This window comes from Mixophyes fleayi, chromosome 5 (genome assembly GCF_038048845.1).
Source record: "Mixophyes fleayi isolate aMixFle1 chromosome 5, aMixFle1.hap1, whole genome shotgun sequence".
NCBI lineage: Eukaryota > Metazoa > Chordata > Amphibia > Anura > Limnodynastidae > Mixophyes > Mixophyes fleayi.
The window spans coordinates 10,314,961-10,334,098 of record NC_134406.1 but is presented as its reverse complement, the minus strand read 5'-3'; positions in this window follow the sequence as shown (position 1 = coordinate 10,334,098).

Below are 19,138 nucleotides of genomic sequence, written 5' to 3'. Positions count from 1 at the left end.
AAAAATGGTGACTTGACATCACAAATTTGTGTTGCAGTTTTGCTCATTTATAGCTCAGAAATTACCCAGCCTTAAGCGAGCACTTTCATAACAAAACTAAGTTCTTAAAAAAAAAATCATAAAAAATAAATAAAAAAAAGAAGTCCAAAGCAAAGAGTGAAGTCAGGTATCTATCAAAGATTCAGGAATAAAGCAGAAGTCGGTATATATATTTCAATTTTAGTTTTGACGTATTTTGTGGTATTTCAATTGCACAGATTCTTTTTTCCATTAAGATGGTCATTTCATGCTGTGAAGTGCATTAAAATAGTGTCAAATTATTAGCCGAGGAGTGAAAGGCATTGCAATAAATTCATGCATAAGTAAATATGAATTTCATTCAGGGTATGGAGTTTCCTGAGTTATGTGTATTTGCTGAATTATGCAGTGATTTGTTCCCGCTCTAAAGATAGCCAACAGCATGCAAATTCCTGATTACTACGAGAATAACCTTTACAATATATGTCAGTTCTGATTATATTTAATAAGATGCTGGGGGAAAAAAATTCATAAAAGAGTTGACATATATAAAACATAGGTGAATGCTACACGGACATGCCTAATGGAAGCAGTCACAGTTTAGAAAGCCACATGGAAATAACATAATAATATAATTAGATCACAGAGAGGGAATATATATATATATATATATATATATATATATATATATATATATATATATATATATATATATACACATATATGCAGATATAAAAGTTACAATGTATTTTTAAAGCTTAATATGTCTACATATAACACAATGTATTCAGGCTTACCGGTAATGCACAATATTCACTCAGTAGGAATGAGGCTGAGATTGGCTGATTGATGTAAAAATGTAGGAATATATGTATATGGATTACATTTAAGTAATGATAAGGGCATCCTTCTTACTTCTGTACTTGGGCACATGATTCCAGAATACTCCATAGTTGGGAATGTTGTAATTTCTTTAAACAGGTTTTCCAAGATAATATTTAAACCTGTTAGCTAGGCTATATCCTGGGCTGTAGTTAGAGCAAGATGACTTAATATATCCAAGATATAATATGTGACATCAGTGGCTTCACCGTTTATCGGGGAGTGAAAAATGGATTTAACAATAAACATAGAATATCTATAGAAACATAATCATAGACTATAAAGTATATCCCTTAAGTGAGGAAATATATTCAGTCGTTGTATTACATTTATTTATATAGCGCCACTAATTACGCAGCGCTGTACAGAGAAATCACTCACTTGGGGCTTACAGCAGCCAATTAACCTACTAGTATGTTTTTGGAGTGTGGGAGGAAACCAGAGCACCCGGAGGAAACCCACGGAAACACAGGGAGAACATACAAACTCCTCACAGATAAGTCCATGGTCGGGAATTGAACTCATGACCCCAGTGCTGTAAATACAAGTGCTAACCACTTAGCCACAGTGCTGCCCATATAGTACTTCTGCAACATAATATTTATAACTTGTGCCAGATGTTCAGAAAACTAGCGGTAAAATGTAATCACGTTATTATATAATTGTCTTCAAAATATATGTATATTTAGCTTGGGATAGGTAATATTAAATAAGGATAAGTAGATTAGAAGTCACCATGGACGTCCGTGACCATAAAAAGCACAAGTCTGCAGGCAGTGTTATGGTGTTACAGCGAAAGAACAATACTCATTCACTTATATATTACTTGAGTGAACGTATCCAAATGCATATACGTGTCTCAATACATACTCCCCTTAGGAAATGATGGCATTGCAATTTGCCTGTGTGACTTTGCTCCTGTCATACATCGTTAGAGTCCAGTGGATCCACATGTTGAGCAATAGCTGGACAGACACAAGCTGCCTGATGTAGTAAAAAAATAAAAATGGATTGTAAGGGTGAATGTCAAATACTTGAAATTACAAAAGTCAATGCAGGAGATTATGAGTGGATTAATGTTTTTGCTATGTTTTGTATGATATACATGTATAATGTGGATTTGTTTCTTAGTATATATAATGAGATTTGGATACAGATTGGATGTGAGGAGCAAATGACAATTCTGAGTCAAGCATGAAACCTAGGCAGTGAGCTTGAGGGCTAGGGTTTGTTTAGCAACTGTTAAGGGCAGAGCAGCATGAGATCCTCAACTGCTAGAACCACTTTGCGAGATTTTTACCATTAACAGCCCCCTTTCTGAGAAACTTGTTAAGTTCCATAGTACTCGGTTGCCCCAGCAACCAGCTGAATCAGTGAACTGCAGGAATTATCTTACACAAAGTATTAGCAGTAATTGCACAGATGAAAGATCAAACAAAAGGGAGAGCTCCTATTTCTTAACATCAACAGAAGTGGACATGTCTAATAGGTAGCTTTTGCTGAGTGCTGGGAATATGACAAGAAAATCCCCAGGATAAAATTGCAGAAAGACACTGTGTAACATGGGCCAACACGGATGGTGAGAGATCAGGAGAGAATATATACATTTTTGCATCATCCATATAGAGGTAATACTGAAATCCAAAAGAGCTTTTTTGGTTTGCAAGGGAATTGGTAAAGAAAGGAGGGCCTCATTCTGAGCTTTGTGGTACTACAACTGATAAAGGATTCAGAGAGGAGTCAATTGATAAGTAGAATAAGAACCAGTAAATTGCAATGTCATGAAGACCTAGGAAATTTGGTGTTTGTATGAGAAGAGAGTGGTCAACAGTGTCAAATGCAGCAGAGTGGTCCAGGAGAATTATAAGTAAGTACTGACCTATAGACTTTGTAGTGATGAAATCGTTGTCTATCTGTTTCAGAGCTGTCTCTGTGGAGTGTTGGAAATGAAGAAGGTCCAATCGGTTGGCTGAGGAAAGAAAGCACTTGAGGCAAAGGTAAGTAATCCTGTGAAGAAGCTGGGGGTATGTACGGTATGGAACAGGGTGTTTGGGTCAGAATGTTTTTCAGCATAGGAGTAATTTCAGCATGCTTGAAAATTAATGGAAATATATCGGTGAAGAGAGAGAGATTACAGATGTCAGTTAAGGTTGGGATGAGCACATGATATAGGGATTGACTGATCTGTGAGGGGATAGAGTCATAGGAACAGGTAGCAGAGTGGGAGTAGAGAGTAGATACATCTCGTCATTTGTGGGATCAAATGTCTTCTTTGGTTTAACAGTGTGATCTTTTTTCTAATGTTCTTTTAACAGTTTCAATTTAATTTGAATATATTTCATGGGAAACACTGCAAAAGCAAAACTTAACTTCAGCACACATCACATATTCATGTTGTTAGGTCTGACTTATTACAGAGTATGAAAAAGACAACATTGCTAATAGAGCTTCATTCAGATCCCATGATCCTCATTGTTGAAGGGGTGGCTATAACTTAATTTAATCACCATGTTAACGTAAACACATATTTGCAGCATATGCTCTTACCTTGTTAGTACAGCTTATTTAATAACTTTATACTGATTATTCCTCTGAAGAAATCACTCCTATGTGATGAAACGCGTCAGTCTATAGGATACAAAGAAGCTATATCACAAATTATCACCTCAAGGATTTTAAATTTAATTTTTTATTGCCATGTCCCTGGAGATCCAAATGAGCAAGCTACAAGCCGATGTGTAACTGTTCGGGAGAAAGAGAAAGAGCAACAGCATAGCTGCGTCAGATTCTTTCTGAAGGATTTGTCAACATTAAGCACGCCGAACACTGTGGAGATTCTCATTTGGACCAGTGAAGTGTCCATTTGGTTTGTGAATGGTGTTCATATGCATTTGTTACATTTGCTATCTGGATCTAGCGCATATGGCTAAATTATGATTCTGATGACTATTGATTATAAGTTCGTTACACACGCTTACAGCTCACTTATTAAAGTAATTCTATCGTTTTCAAATAAGCATTGCCCAATCAATTGTATGTGTTTCCAAAGCACAAAGTGATTTATTTTAGCAGATGTAAATAGTCAACAATTCAATACATTACTATATTATGATACAGTACAGTACAGCCAATACCAAAAGATAAATACATACCGATGCTATCGCATGCGCTCGCTGCGCACCCACAGGACCCGGTGGACAGTATATCTGTTAGAATACTGTGTCAGAGTTGACTGAGGGCCAGGGGGTGTGCAGCTATGATTATATACAGTACAGTGTTACACAGTGAACAATAGAGATGACGTAGATTGTTTCTATAGGTCCAGACGTTAGGTGGGTCCAGGGCAAACAGGTCATAGGCTGATTCAATCTAAGGAATACAAAGGAGGGGTTCATCTCTCCAGGGGATGAGCTCTGATCTTCCCGCCAAGATTACTAATCCTAATAGTCCATTAGTCCTTAACATTAATAACTTGCGTATGCACTCTGCGATCCCTTCGCAGAGTGAGCCGGACAGTCGCAAATATAAAGGGGATTAGTATGATATCAGACATGTCACATTTCCCATAACCTGAACCTTGAATATCACTGAAGTGTACATATAATATATATATATATATATATATATATATATATATATATATATATATATAGACTAAAAATAAACCAAACACTATCTGCTCATAAATTACAGTGTAACGGAACCAATATGAATATGAATTATATGGATAACTAAATGTTGTAATGCGAGCGTGTGCGTGCGTATTTTACCATGCGATCGCACCACGCCACGTGTTACGTAGCGTACGGATCGCAATCGCATGGCTAAACAATATTAAACCAATATACTTTCGTTCATCCAATTATACGACTTCGACACACTGAACAAAAATTTATACGGGACAGATTCTACACACTATTACGTTTTTTTGCTCTATTGCAAGATTTATATATTGTACCCAGGAGGGTTAATGTACTTGTGAAACATTTGACACATATATGAGATGATCGGAGTACTAGCAAGTGCCGAATCTAAATATTGGCATCATTACGTTTTGGATCGTTGTGAAATTATGTACCAGTTCCTGAGGTGGATAAGAGATTTATATAGCTATAATACTGTTTATCCTCAGTGAAAATAATTTGGACTTAGTAGATAATCATTAACTGTGATTTGTGTATTTATTGGATCATTTTAGTGATTTCTAGATCAATGCACTGATCAGTATTAATTTGCAAATTTCTACATTGTGGTATACTTTTGTTTGAATGATTTTTTAAATAAATGTATATGTTTTTTATATGTTGGTTTCATGGATTTATTTGTAGATTAGTGTGTACAACTCTCAGCGCTGTGTTTTTTTTCCCTTTAATTGAGAAGTGAAATGAGCATTTAATCACAACAACCAATGTGTAATTAGCCTCTATGGGCCATTAAGGAAGGTATCTGCCGATTTTGTGTGTATTGTCCACAAAATCAATCTGCGCATGTTCAGAACCGGACGATACTCAACAGAACGCAGCCACATCCCAATCATCTTGCTCACGCTTCCTCAGCGCATCTCCCCGTGAGACTGAAAGCTTGGTGAGCCTGCTGAAGCAGGGGGTCATTGTTTCAGATTCCTACAACACTGGAAAACAGCAACGAACATTGGGTCAAGTTGCCAGGACTCAAGGACCCATGAAAAAAAAAGTGATTGCAGTTCTCTGAGCTAAAGAGGTGTAAGAGACAGGGTGTGTGTTAAACTTGCCTGGCATTTGTTTAAATTATATTTTTATTCTGGTGTGTTGTATAATAATAAAAGTATCATTGTATTTTATAATATTTATCTTTATTGAAGTTTTTAAGGCAGTTTCAACAGAGATTCACGAGAACAGATAAGTGGGTAAGAAAACCACCTCATTAATACAAAATGTCATAATAACACATTCAAATAAAAGTTATAATAGGAGAAGAAGGAAAAGAGAAAAAGGAAAAGGCAGAGACGGGGATAAGGGAAGGGAAGGGGGGGAGCAATGTTTCCTAGTACAGATTATGTAAATAAACAATTCAAGTCCTAGCAAGGAGAGTAGGTGAGAGAACTGGTTTGTTTAAATGATTAAATTTATCGGAGTCCTGAAATTCGAGCCATGGGCTCCAAATGGAGTAATATTCAGTAAATTTATCAGCAGATGAGAGTAAAAGCTCATCCATAACTCTATAAAACTCCAATATCTGGAACCACTCCCGGACGGTTGGGGGGTTAGAAGATCTCCAATGGGTTGGAATCACTGCTTTCGCAGCCGAAATCAGATAACGTAAAATGATTTTTTTTAAACCTGGAAATTGGGATGTTGATCTTGTTGAGAAGTCAGAAGGTGGGACTATCAAGAACAACATCTCCTAATATTTCAGCAGAGACCTCCATGACCTTGGACCAGAAAGGTCTGAGTATCTCACAATCCCACCAGATATGCATAGTAGTGCCCCGGGCATTCTGGCATCTCCAACAGGAGTCAGAAACACCCTGGCAAAAGTTAGCAAGTTGGGCTGGGCACCTATACCATCTTGTTAGAACCTTGTAATTAGTTTCTATTATAGAGACACTAGCAGAACAAGCATGTGTGGTCTCAAAAATGGCTAACCAGTCTGCTTCACGGACCTGCTCTCCCAGATCTTGCTGCCAAGCAGTGGTGAATTTGGGTAAGGAGCTAAAAAGGTTTTCTATAAGTAGTTTGTAGATTTTGGAGAGCAGGTGGGGAAGACAGCCATCTGCTAGACACCATGTTTCAAACACTGTGAGGGCTCTAGTTATATCATTACGAGGTAATCCCGAGGTCAGGAAGTGCTTGATCTGGAGGTATCTCCAAATCTCCAATCCCGGAATCTCCCACTTGGACTGGAAAGGAGGACACACCTGTGGAATTTATCAGATGGCCGACACGTGTAATCCCAGCACGCACCCATGTCTTAAAGGGGCCAGTTTGTACGCCTGGGGGGAAAAAAGGATTATCAAATAAGGGGGTCATTGGTGAAATAATAGAGGAGAGGTGTGGACGGATCCGAAGTCTGGACCATACTAAAATGGTAGGACCAATTATGGGGTGTCTTATGATAGGTAGTTTGCTTAACCATGGAGTAAAAACCATTGTACTTTATAGCTGCTTTGCCAGAGTGACTGTTTATCCCCGAGAGGGTACTGGGTATACTTCCCTGGTATATTAAGGCACCTTTAGGTAGCCAGTCAGAGCGAAGTGTCTACAACTGGACTAGTTAAAATGTGGCATGTTCATAGTGGAGATGTCTGAGTGGTATGTGCGGGTAAGTGATGGTAAGTGGGGGCATTTTGGACATGCGGGATCTAAGATCTAAGGGCTTGTTGGAGGTCTGCATGGCATTTAGGGGTATTTTTACATGCTTGATGTAGGAATGAGCATGTATTTTGGGGGTCTGGCTTTCTATTACTAATATTTTAGGTAATGTGCAACCCTTTTGAGAGTTGGAGGCCTTTGAAGTGTATCAGGTTGCCCATCATTGTTTATAATCAATTAAAAGTGGTACTCGTACGTATATTACGGCAGCAATGCATAAGGAGCGTTTTAAAGAGATTGTTTACATTTTTTCTGCCCATCACTGTTGTATACTGACAGCTTCTCTGTAGTTTTGAAGGATTTTAGATTATGATTTCTTTAAACTATTTTAGCACATGATTTTAGTATGTTCTCTTTCTGTGATTGTGTGTTATAATTTTCTATTTTATGTTTATTTACCATACTGGTGTTGGATGTTTACTTGGCATTTGACATATGTTGCTACTGATTTATTTACCAATATAGTTTTTTTGTGTCAAAATAAAAAATAGATCCTCTCTCTAAGTCAGCCGTAGTAGTACTTTTGTAATAATATTTATGTGACATTGAATTGCCCCTCCTAATTCTGTCTGTATGCAAATAATGCTCCTGATCTGTATTAGGGTGAGTCTGTTATTTAACCGGCTATAGGCAACAGTTAATCCTTCCCAAAATGTATTGCAGACATGTTAAAGTAACTTTTAAAACAAACTGTGTGAAATCAAGTGTGAAAATAGGATTGGGCTTCTAAAATTAAGTCACATTTTCCAGTGGATAAAAACGATATTTAAAGCAGGTAATGTTTGGAACTGTGAAATAAACTTCCCATAATCATCTCTAAATGTGTTTTTGCATTCATTTATTCATTTCAGGTTTTCCTGTTTATACATCTTTAGATAAGATACCTGGTATTTCTATTCCAAATACTGATTACTGTCATCATGTTCATCTGTCTACATCTATGCCAGTAATTTGCCGGCAAGCGAGTCTGTTGACCAATATCGACAGGAAGGAAAAAGAAAAAATGAAAATAATTCTCAAGTGTTAGAAGATGGATAAGGCCCAATAACTGTCAGTAGTTTTTAGTGATCACTGTTATTTATTACTGTTATCTTAGAAGGCATTAGCATAAGTATTAAATGTTCTAGCGTATGATTTCCAATATTCTATTTTACAGAATGATATGAAACCACTGTGGCTGGCTAGCTACTGACCCTGAAAGGAATCAGAACTAATGAAAATGTTTCAAAATGATTTTCGTCTCTTCCAATTGAAGGCTCATAAATTGAAGTACGGTTTATTAGATGGTCTCAAGTGAGTAATACATGTATAACCAATTTCTGTCCCTCTTTGTATTCTCGGAAAGATAAGACTGACGTGCCCGCTGGAATGCATTATAACAGACAATAATAATACAATAGAGATTCTAAGTATCTTGGTAAGGGTAGATTAATATATAAATTAATCCTAGCGGCATTTTAGCCACAAGGTTGAATGTGTCAAAGTGTCAAACCTTTGTTTGTTTTTTTATTGACTTTAGTTCTCGACTTTAGTATGTTTCTTAGACAAGTTTCTGGAAACTTTTTGAGGCAAGAAACATACCGCTTGAAGGCAGTGTAACCAACTGTAAAATGTGTATATATTTAACATGCCCTGTTCATTAACAGTTTAGATTTGCTTGTGCAAGCACAACCTAGGGGGACTGCAATGAGCTGTAAAAATGAATGATTCAGCAACAGTTTGCAATTTGTGTGCAATCATATGAAAGCAAATGATCAAATATTGCTGCTGATGATGATGATGATACACTACTTTCTGCAGATACCATTATACAGTATTGAACATAAGGAATTAGCAAGAAATATAATAATGTAAAGGTAGCATTAAAATTGCATTATAGTGACAAATGACTCGTGATGACACACTGTTTCAATACAAAGGGAAAATGTGATATTGTCTTGATAGCAGCCCCTATTCATATTATTAAATGCAAAATACAAAGAAGCACGTTTACAGAGCAAGTATTTGACATTATTATATAACAGAGGTTGTGTTTTATAAAGTTGTAAAATATAAATGAAATAGCTGTGGGGTTTATTTGTAATTAAATATTTTCACCATGCTGTCTCTCACCCATCTGCAGCAGGTTGACATTATAGGAGGGAGATTTTTCTCTAACTGAACAGGCAGAGAGTGACAGACAGGTTTGCAGTCTTGCTCTGCAGATATGCCGTGTGTTGATTGGTGGACTAACACCCATGGGCTGGACCACTGATGTCATGGCACTCAGTTATTCGACCTGTGTCGTAATCATTAGGATGCTGAAGCATTATTAAAGGGTTAAAAGCCCTATTGACGCTAAAAAGGGCTAATTTTAGCATAGCCTAATTTATAAAAGTGGTTAGCGGCAGGCGATACACCTGATAGTGTTAAGATTTTTACTTCTTGTGGTGAAGCCTATTTTACAGTTCAACTATTGCTGCGGTATTTGTTCCACTGAAATACCTGTTGTGCTATCAACATCACATTCTTTTTAAGGCATTCGTTTTTGTTTAGTTCTTTTTAGTTTTTAAAATAAAATCAGTATTTTTTTTTCATGTTATCTTATTATTCTTTTGCATTTATTTTACAAAGTGAAACTAGAGCGCATTTCTGGACTATTAGTTTATCTGTACACCGTAAACCGTTACTGTTCTCAGGCATACGCACATGGGCAGAGACTAGACCGTCAAGTTAACTCTTAACATTCCAAGCCAGTATCGCTACTGTGACTGAGTATCACTTTATCCTAATTTTATAAAAGATAAACAAATCTTACTTATCGCCGTAAAGTGAAACTTCTGGTTAATACTCAACAATACTTTTTACCTTTATGGTATATATCATATCATTTAAATTTTGGGATTTATTGGTAATTTTGGAATACAATTTTTTTATTCAGTTTTTTTTGCAAAACATTTACTGATCAGTAAAGTGAAATGAATTCTAAAAAAATGGTGAAACTAATATCTGTCCGGGGAGTAGTCGATGTACTATTGCAAAGGTTATTTAACAGGGATGTGTGGAAAAATGTGTTTTATGTAAAGGGCAAAGTGAGAAAAAGTTCTATTATCCGTGAAAGGAGCAGTAATAGGGATTTTCACCCATTAATAAATCAGCCACACAGAACAATTTTGTAAACATTCTCATTCTACATCCTTATTCTGCTCTACAATCTCCTGCATTCTTATCTGCTAAGTCCTGCTGGTCTCTTCTAATGCTGGCTGCACACAGACTGGTCCCACTGGGTGGCTAATGCAATAGGGAAGATAATCCATTTACAGTTTAGACAGTTAATTCAGGTGGTCAAATAGTACAGATCCAGCTGCTTAACACTAGGTGGTTATGTGACCATTTTTTTGTGCATGTTTGAACACAATCTGAGTGACCCATTCTCGGCCTTTGAATTTGGGGACCAAATATTTGCTGCTATCATTGCCAATATTAAAGCGTATGAAACTACTTTTTGGTTCATATTGAGAGTAGAACATGAAAGGAGTTCCAGCACTATAAGAGTTCATACCTCCATTCACGCCCGATTCTCCCGCGGATGTCAGCTAATTAAGACTGGTTACAGATCATTTATATATCTTCACGTATTCTCATTTTTTAATGGATAGATGTATTGGTCAGTTAATATGCAGCTATAACCCTGAGACTAATTTTTGATGAGAATATCCAGGATATGATTTTTTTATTTTTTGGGTTGGTCTCTAATGCAACACTGTCTCCATTCATGAAGTTTAGGGCTTTGTAGCCCATACTATAGCAATATGCATGTTGGTTGTTTTTAGTACAATAATTCCTAGGTGGTTTATTTATTTTTTCATTCAATAAATTGTATTATGTATTTATTATTATTATTATTTATTATTAGTATTTATTTATAGGGCGCCACTAGGTATCCGCAGCGCCGTACACGGACAGACAGAAACACGGTACAGGGCGAGACAGCACGGAACAGTAACAGAAAGCACAGTAACTCGGAAGCTCAAAGTACAGCTAGATGAAAGGTGAGAGGCCCCGGGGTAGAGAGAGGGGTAGAAGAGCCTCACGGAAGAGACAAGGAGCCGGAGAGCAGAGTTAAGGTGGAGGAGAACAGGAGGAGAGGAGGCCCTGCTCGAAGGAGCGTACAATCTAAGGGGAGGGTAGGACGGACAGAGACGCAAGGGTAGGAGGAGGAAAGGGGGAGAGCAGAGGCAAGGACGGAGAGGGGGGAGAGGAGAGCGACAAGGAGGGAGGTAGGTGGGAGACTGGAGGGAGGGCAGTTAAGTGGGGGACTGGAAGGCTATAAGGAAGAGGTGGGTTTTTAAGGCCCGTTTGAAGCTGGACAAGTTGGGTGAAGTACTGATGGAGCGGGGGAGATGGTTCCAGTGGAGGGGGTATTTAGGTATCATCTGCGCAATTCTCTTTTTTGTATTAGTTTGTTATGTATAGTGGAGGACTAACACTACCTCTGTTGAACTGCTGCAATCGATACCTGTTTGATATTATTATTTTTAGGTATAAAATTAGCGCCAGAGATTAAGCAGTGTTTTCTTGTTGACTGTAAGAGTTCAATAAGACAACAAGAGCTGATCTGGTCAATCAACATCCGTGCAAGTTACCCGATCCAACAACCACAAACACATCATCATTAAGTGATTGGATTGTCCAGCCTTTTGGGTCGACATTTTGAAGGTCACTTTCTGTCATTGTCAGCCATAACATCTCAACCAAGTCTATAAAACTTTTATGTTTTCTGTGAAGATTGCAAAACTGATATCACAAGAATGAACCCTTAAAAAACACAGATGTCTCTAATCACCTGCGTCATTTACAGCTGCCCGGTGGAAAACCAGTTTTGGACCCGCCTTGTCCCTCTTTTGCAGGAGTGCAGATATATCTCCATCAAGGTTCATTCATAACAAAGCAGGATGGTGGAGACAAAGAAGAAGCACTTAGGGGGAATAAAGGATTTTCTACCAAAGTATTGTAGGAATAACTTCATAGGTTTTGTGGACTGCTGCAGAAATAAATTCTTTGTTTATTTATTAGCATTTATTTATGTTGCACCAACATATTCCACAGCACTTTACAGTAGTAGAACAGAGAATTCATTTTGCCAAGTGAGATTATTAAAATGAGATAAACGGATGTAGACGGCACGTTTTTAAGGGCCTTTCTTGCTGTACAGAGGGTTTTCCACTCTGCAGAAGGATTTACATCATAGTTGCCAACTCTCCCGGAATGTCCGGGAGACTCCCGCTTTTCAGGTGGGTCTCACGGACTCTCAGGAGTGTATGGCAATCTCCCGCATCTGCCCACTTCCTAGTGAAGTGGGCAGAAGTAGGAAATCACGCACACAAAATAAATATTGACTGTTAATAATATAGGTATTAATGATAAAACAGTTTAAAAGAAAAAGTGTTTTTTATATTTTTTTTCTTACATAAAATACAATTATTAGGATGTTCTAACGTTTTCTGAACATAAAATAAATTTTTACATTTTACAGTTGCCCCTGATTGCAAACACGTTATAGCGTGCATACGAGACTGTCATCACTAGTACCCAGGACTTAGACTAACCCTGTAGCTGGAGCAAGAGATAAGGCAGAAAAACAAGTATCTTTGAGATGCCCAGAGCATGAATCAGATGTGACTGTGTGAGCTCAAGTTTGGCACGCCCTTATTGTACATTGACTATGGGCGAGCTCCCCTTCCCCACCTCCATCCCATAAATCAGAGACTGTCGTAAGTCTCCTTTGTGGGTGAAGATGAATCAGATGCAGCTCTGTTCACTGTTGTATCAGCCAGTTTTGGGCATGCGCAGAATGATTTTGCGGATGATACGCACAAAATCAGCAGATATGTCCCTGGATGATTCAAGTCCTATAGATTTAGCAAAACGCAGATTTACCAAAACCAGTGCCGAATGACATCCCATGAAATGTTTGATTGTATCCCCAGAACCTCACACCTTGGTGAAACGACTTGTTCCACTGCAACATTCCATGTGCATGAAATCATCAGTTGAATTTGTGCTTTAAACTAAGTTTGTGTATTATACACTGAAGTCATTTGTTTGTATCCTTCATCCTATCTCCAGAACAAACCCATTAGCAGTTATTTCAACAAACTTCAAATCAATTGTGCCAATTAAAGAAAGAACACGTGGCTGTTATAAACACAAGAAATGGAAAGTTGACAATTATACCGGCCATCCATGAAGGGTAAATAATAACATTTCCTACTGAATGGCTCTGCTTACTTTGGATAATAAAAAAACCCTTCTGTTTTCTTCCATTAAATAAACAGTTTCTGAATTAACTCAGCAGTAGACAGTGTGATCATCAGCAGAGAATTGCAGTAACAGATGCTTTTCCAGATCGAAAATCCCTGAAATATGTGCCATAAATACACTTCCGTGGATGGTGTTACAGATGAGTCTGGTTTTGACTATGTTGCAATGTACAGTGTTTTCCAATATATCTAGTACTCCTGAGAAACTGGAGCACTCCTGTGACCGGAAGTTGTTTTAACTTCATCAAATCTACCCTACACATCTTTTTGGGTGCATGTGAATTGATGCTATTAATGTGAGTGTTTTGAGATTTTGCATTAGAATTAAAAATAAGCATTGCCAGGTAAAGATTTCTAGAGGTATAATGGAGATGACTGTAAGAAATCTGTGAAGACCATGACACATTGGTGTATAGTAGAAGGGAAATTGGGTTTGATGATGAGAATAAGTCTATGTAAAGGACCAATTTTGGAAATAAAAGCAATTTGATTAATCAAGTCTATATATGGCCATAATATGTATTATATTTAGGTAAGCAATGAAGAGTTGGATGGTGGCTAGAAGGGAACAACAAACGTGGCCTAAAGGATTTAAATGTTGTGTCTAAGTGTAACCAGGCAGGTTTATACTGAGCAGTCAAGTGCTGAGGTTGCTATGGAAATGCAGGGTGAAGCAGAGGTCAGCCTCTCTCTCTCTTTTCCTCACAGAGAGTCTGTGGGGAGAAGAGAGAGAGGTTCAGGAAAGCTGAGGGGAAGAGGTGCTGGAAGTCTGAGAGAGGTGGCAGCAACAGGAGAAGCAGTGAGGTGTGTGTAGATCTTAGAGTCTGCTGGAATGACCAAGTGTACAGAGGAAGAGAGGGATACCCAAGCTATGAAAAGTGAAGCTGGGCTTAGCTGTTCACAGAAAGGTCTTGTAGCTGTATCACAACATAAAATGCACTATCAAGAAGCCTAAGCAGCCTGATGGAGATTATACAGCAAAGCGAGCCTATGTGCATTTAAGACTCCCGCTATTAGCAAATTGTGTGTGAGCAGAGAAGGACACCTTGCAAGATCAAGCTTGCAGTTAGTCAAGAGTTGCTTAGATCCTCATTTTAATTCAAAGGGAGAGAGATAAGTAAAAACACACCAAACACTGTGACACTATTAATGATGCACATGTATCAGAGACTGTGTTACCTGTCAGAGATATAATAAAAGTCACCAACATTATCTAGTTAATATAAAAAACTATTTAATATTGGCAGGATTTTGATTATTGTTGATTTATATTTTCACACTGTGTGTGGGTGCATTGTGGGAGAGTTTGGGGTGCCAGTTGATGTATGTATAATGGTCATCTTATGGTTTTGTAATTACTGTACTGTTGTCTTTTATTAATATCTTACCCGCTGTCCCATTTATCCCGTTCCTAATTTCTCTACATTTAAATCCGCCTGTCCCATTTATTTTCCCCAGAATAAACACCCAGTTTATTGTTTGTAACCACAGTGTGCGGTACAATATTATTTAGAGGGTTAGTGTGATTGGGTACAAGGGGCTTCCCGAGTCAACCCCGGGTGGATTCAGTCACGGTTCGCATCCAGCCATACTGTGTAGAAGACTCGGGTGGAGGCACCGAAGAGAGAGAGATAACATTGCCATTTTTATGCATTGAGACATTTGGTTTGGTGAGAAAATGCTTCTCAATTTCACATTTTTTTGGCTAATGTTCAGCTAACCATCCAGCAACCAACAACTGACTGACCATAAGAGTAGTCAGATCCATGCAGAATTGCTCACACTAATTGTGCACAGTAGAATTACAGAACTGGATAATTCTTCCTATATTGCACATTGTGTTGTAAATTTGTGAATAGACTGCTCTCTGTATTGTATGGCGGTCACTAGGATGCTCTCTGTATTGTATATCTGTCGCCAGGAAAGTTTCTGTATTGTATATTGGCCAATAGTACTGGGCAAATAATTAAGCATAAAGTAATACTTGCCTGTTATTTCTCATTGAGGATGCAATTTGCAGCCTTCTGTCTATACTGACATTATTTAATCCTCACTAATTTGATTGACATTATTTTTATATGAAATTTCTGTTTTGCCATTATTCATGGATAGTGAAATGGCATAACTTTACCTCTCAACTGTCCTGATTCCATCAGTATAGTCCAGTGTCGGACTGGGGCATGAAGGGCCCACCGGGAGACTGCAACGCTAGGGGCCCACCAGAGTGGGTGTGGCCAGCCATTATAAAGGCGAGACCAGACACTAGAGGGGGAGTGGTCAGCCCACGAAGGACAGCTCGCACCATAGAGTAGTATATAAAGAATGCAGTGTGTATAAAGAGTACACAGTCTTGACCTGCCCCTTAGATTGGGCAGAACAGTCACCAAAAATCGGGATTGTCCCACTAGACCAGGCTTGGCTAACCTGTGGCACTCCAGGTGTTGTAGCACCTAGAGTGTTTGCAAAATCCTGAAACTGTCATTCTATAAACCTTGTCTCTAGATGATGACAGAAGAAAATGGTAGTGACCATCTTTCTTTTAAATCGACTTAATTGTCATGTCTTCTTTACATTGCACAAAATACCACTGGCATTGAGAGAAGCTACCTGCTTCCAGAGGTACATGACGAAGTATGAACAAACCTATTCCAGCATCAATACCGAATACTTTTTCAAGAGATTTCCCTGCATACGTTACCAAATCAAAGCCATAAATGGCAAACTATAAATGAAGCAGGAGGAATATAAATGTTAAAATGATAGCTGTAATTTTGTTTATGCAAACAAGAACTGTGCACTAAAATTACAGGGAAATAAGGATCTGCATTATAAATCAACCGAATCCTGGATTTGGAGCATCCCTATAATAAAGTAATGAATTCTGAAGTTTAAGCAAGATACTTGCAATTGTGATTGTCCACGCAGAGAGATATTGCACTCCGTCCTGGCGTCTCTACAGCGGGGGAGATCTTGATCGTCATGAGGTGCGCACCTCCAGGCTGTCCGTGTCAAAACAATGTATCCAAAGAATAGTTCCGCTCTGTCCTCAGAGATTTACCGCATACATGTAATGAAAGTATCATACGGTCTGGAATATCAGTGACAGTTGGAATACTTGTTATTACAGGTAGAGCAGCGTCTCCCCGCCACCGTCGCAGCAAGTGTTGGTCTGTTCTGTAAGCTCTGCCCTAACAACAGAGGGGGCGGAGCTTAATCATGGCGGGGTCTACAGGTGGTTAGCCCGGCTGTCCGGCAGGCCAGTCCGAGGCTGGTATAGTCCAGATTTTGGGGGACAGTTCTGCTCAGCCAAGAACTTGAGGAACTTTTGGGAGGTATTTGCCAATGTTCATTTTCCTTAAATGTTGTACAAAACAGTTCATAGTACGTACATCATGTAAGGTAAGAGGAGATGGTTGAAGGATGCAACTTACCATGGTACTGGTCACAACCCTTCCAGCAGCACGTTGCTGCTCACAACAGACCCTGCCTAATTTTTAGCTCCAGGCCCATATGACCCTTAATCTGGCCTTGCTCTTCCCTGCACTGACTGTCGGATGTGACATCATCACGTCCAATATTTTCACTGAGAAGCGGCGCAGAGAGGAGCCACAAGCCTGAAGAAAAAAAAACAGAAGAGAAAGATAAGAACTTAGAAAAAAAAAAAAGCCATAGAAAGGTAAGTAAAGGAATAGGGGGGCACAGTGTTATACAAATGGCACCATGGCACAGTGTGATAATGGGGAAACTGGGAGGAGCAAAGACATGATGGAAGGCACACTGTGATGTTGAAAGGGGACAATGTGATGTTGAAAGGGCGCAGTGTGATGTTGAAGGGGGTAAGTGAGATGTTGAAGGGGGCACAGTGTGATGTTAAAGTCGGAACAGTGTTATGTTGATGGGGGACAGTGAGATGTTGAAGGGGGCACAGTGTGATGTTGAAGGGGACACAGTGTGATGTTGAAGGGGGTAAGTGAGATGTTGAAGGGGGCACAGTGAGATGTTGAAGGGGGCACAGTGAGATGTTGAAGGGGGCACAGTGTGATGTTAAAGTCGGAACAGTGTTATGTTGATGGGGGACAGTGTGATGTTTAAGGGGGCACAGTGTGATAAAGATGGTACATACATTTACATGTTTAAATTATTTGTAGGAGATATAGACACAAGACGTTACTGAAATTGAAGAAAGTTTTGCTATAGAGAAGGGTTTTTTTCATAGTTTTTACATTATATGTTTATATTTCTTATACTTAAAATTTTAAATAAACAAAACAAAAAGATGCTATATGTTTTTGAGTGTGTGTTTGGGGGTGGGGGATCAGGGGGCCCAAAGCAAAGATATGCACCTGGGCCCACAACTCACTAGTTCCGCCTCTGTCTTGAGCTGTAGAACTGGCAATGGAAAATACACTAAAAATATAGAAATAGTAAAAGATAGATTTATAAAAAAGTTCTAAAAAAGAAAAGTGGAGGTGTTGCCCATAGCAACCAATTAGATTCTAGCTACCACTTATCTAGTATATTCTTGAGAATGATAGTTAGAATCTGTTTGGTTGTCATGGGCAACACCTCCACTTTTTCTTTTAAGAAGGGTTGAAAAATCACACATACATTTTGCTGCCTATTTTCTGAACTATTTGATTCCCTATAAAGAACTGAGGAGGTTAAATAGTATGTTAATTTCAGTTAGACCTTGTTGAGACAAAATGTAGCAATATTTCCATCCCTATAATTCACTCATTTAACCTGTGCTATATGGTATTGCTGCCTCACAGCACTGGGGTTATGGGTTACATTCCAAACCGGGGCCGTATCTGTGTGGAGTTTGTATTTTCTCCCTTTGTTTATGTGGGTTTTTTCCCGGGTGCTTCGGTTTCTACCAGAGTACAAACACTGGTAGATTAATTGGCGTGTGTGTGTGTGTGTGTGTGTTAGGGAATTCAGTTATATATTGAATATTATATGTGAACAGTTATATATTCATTATACTGTACTTTCCAATATGGTTGCTGCTATATAAATAAACAACAAGAGAATACTATTTGCTGTCAATGGGATTGATAAATTACTTAATAGCAGCAAAAATATACATATATCATCAAATACAAACCAAGCTAACTATTCTATAACTAGATATACTTTGTAATTAAGTAACAATAATATCAGCAGTAGTAGTAGTAGTAATAGTATTTTGCTTACGTGGGCTGAGTTTAGCATGTGTCAACAGTACAACTTTCTGCTACTCTGTCACCTGTTACACGAGGTGAACACTTGGTGTTATATACAGATGGGATAGATTTTTTTACAGTGAACAGTGCAGCATGAATAAGAATTAAGTATGTACCATGGGCTATAATGTAGCAGATCTCTAGTTTAGCTGTGAATAGCTTGTGCAATTCAAGATAACTGCAATACAACTTTCTGTATCCTGGCTCACAAATTTGTTGCACTACGCTCTGTATAAGATGTAATATGTCTTAGTTGTTAAGATCCTGACTCCCAGAACAGATGGTAGAGGTCTTTGACTTTAGCAGCCGCTTTTTCCGTAGTGATGTTCACAGGTACTCGGATGCCCACAGGTCTTAAAGT